The following is a 2,664-nucleotide window of genomic DNA, read 5'->3' on the forward strand; positions in this document are numbered from 1 at the left end:
ACTCTCCTCCTCCTCGAATTTGGAGCCACAGCGTGCCCCTATGCCCCTCCCCCAGCCCCTCCTCTCGCCCCCGTCGGGCACACCCAGCCTGACCCCAGCTCCCTGCCTTTCTCTGCGACCACAGGCTTGGCGCCGGCCGGGAAGAGCCGCGGTCGGTCGCGCAGACCCGTCCTGGAGGCTCAGCTCTCTCCCGCCCTCACTATCCTGCCCCCGGGGACAGACTCCCGAGCGGCTAGCGGGGGGCTCACCCACCCTTGGCCCGGCTGTAAAAGCTCGAGGGTTCTTCTCCAGCCACATCAGGAATCCCTAGGTAAGGAGAGTCCCTGAAACGACCTTTCTGTGCTGTTCACCTCTGTGTCCCCAGCACCATGACATCAGTAGCCATCCAGTAGATTCAGGGTCCCCTGGCTGTCAAGGCCTCTCTCCACCGCGCAGGGACCTCAGAAATGAGGCCCAGATAGAGGGGTCGATGGGTTGGGGGCGGTCTGCCCTTAGGTTTGCTGTCTGGTGGATCCCTACACTGGTGCCTTAGACCGCCTGAGTGTGCCTGCAGGAGGGTGGCCAGGGACAGCTCAGAGGACCTCCTATTGGTTTTGTTGAGAATGCAAGGAGGTTTCAGGGCCCTTTGCCCTACAAGCTTCCAGACAAAAACATTAATAGTCATAACTCTGGGCTTTTGAGTATTAATACTTACTGGGTGCCAACACCGCTGTAAATACTTAAATGCATGAACTCATTGGATTCTCACTGCTCTATGAGATAGATACTCTTATTTACTCTTATTATCCCCATTTTTGGAGAAGGAAATGGCAACCCACTCCAGTGTTCTTGCCTGGAGAATCCCAGGGACGGCGGAGACTGGTGGGCTGCCATCTATGGGGTCGCACAGAGTCGGACACGACCGAAATGACTTAGCAGCAACAGCAGCAGCAGCATCCCCATTTTATGCATAGGGAAATGAGGCACAGAGAGGTCAAGTAACCTGCCAAAGGTCACTCAGTCAGTTCAGTCCCTCAGTCGTGTCCTACTCTTTGCGACCCCATGGACTGCAGCACGCCAGGCTTCCCTGTCCATCACTAACTCCCAGAGCTTGCTCAAACTCATGTCCATCGAGTCGGTGGTACCATCCAACCATCTCATCCTCTGTTGTCCCCTTCTCCTCCTGCCTTCAATCTTGCCCAGCATCAGGGTCTTTTCCAATGAGTCAGCTCTTCACCTCAGGTGGCCAAAGTATTGGAGCTTCAGCATCAGTCCTTCCAATAAATATTCAGGACTGATTTCCTTTAGGATTGACTGGTTTGATGTCCTTGTAGTCCAAGGGACTCTCAAGAGTCTTCTCCAACACCACAGTTCAAAAGCATCAATTATTCAGTGCTCAGCTTTCTTTATGGTCCAACTCTCACATCCATACATGACTACTGGAAAAACCATAGCTTTGACTAGACTGAGCTTTGTTGACAAAATAATGTCTCTGATTTTTTAAGTAGAGGCAATGAAATCCAAACCCAGGCAGGTGAGTCCAGAGCCCTCATCACCACCTGCATCCTATCCCAAGCCACCCCTTTGCTGGCCCCTCAGCATCTTCTGCTCTTTCACATCTGCGCACCTTACCTCCTGTGTCCCTGTCCACTCAGAAGACCTCCTGTCCTGCCTCCTGGACTCTTGCCCCAGTTTTAAGATCGGAAATTCACCTCCCCTATCAGGTCTGCTTGGCTGTCCCAGGCAATTCGTGCTGAGTCCCTCTCCCTGCTCACTTGGCTCCCTTCCCAGCATCCCTTGCACTTCCCATTGGGGTCACTGGCCCACAGCCATCTCTCTGCAGGACCCTCATTCCCTGCCCTGTACCTAGCTGAGAGCAGGGCACTCTGTTCCTGTTTGTGAACCGAGTGTCTGGGACTGGTCGCTGCAGGAGTCCATAGAAGCTCGTGTGGTTGGTGGTCAGATGGATGGTTGGGGGTTAGGGATGGCGGGCAGCTGGAGTGCAGGCAGAGGAGGGATAGAGGCAGTCTGATGGCTCACCTTCTGCTAACTGTTCTGGGGGCTCAAAGTTCCACACTTCGTGACTGAGCTGCTAGGTGAGTCCCTTGAAGGAAATGAACTGTGGGCAGCAGAGCAGGGAGAGGCAAGGCATTTTGCTTTTCCTGTTGGGCACGTGCCCAGCAGGCTCTTCTGCTGGTCCTCATTTTGAAATTCCTTCTTGTGAAATCTTCACAAATGGAGTCTTCTGGATTAACTACACATGCCACAAAAATGCACAGATAAACTTTTTGAAAGATTGCCATACTGAAAGTGGCTGTTAAGAGTTTGGCTTGGAGAGCCAGAGTGCCTGAATTCCAGAGTGTGAATTCTGTCTCTGCACTTGTTAGTAGGGTGACCTTGGACAGATCCCTGGACTCCTCTGTGCTGGGTTCCTGGTGTGTGAAATGGGGACTCAGCTTCAAAAGGAGGTTGAGGTGATTGCATGAGTTAAATCAAGCCCTTAGCTCAGTACCTGGCACATACTAGGGTTCAGTAGATGTTAGGTGTTATTGTTGTTCACTCCAAATACCCTCTTATATATAGCTGTTATTATGGTCCCTTCCAAATACCCTCTTGGTTCTTACCTTTTGAATACTGTGGTTTTATTCTCTGCCTTTTGCAGATCAGGAAAACAAGTTTCAGTGA

This window comes from Bubalus kerabau, chromosome 19 (genome assembly GCF_029407905.1).
Source record: "Bubalus kerabau isolate K-KA32 ecotype Philippines breed swamp buffalo chromosome 19, PCC_UOA_SB_1v2, whole genome shotgun sequence".
Taxonomy (NCBI): Eukaryota; Metazoa; Chordata; class Mammalia; order Artiodactyla; family Bovidae; genus Bubalus; species Bubalus kerabau.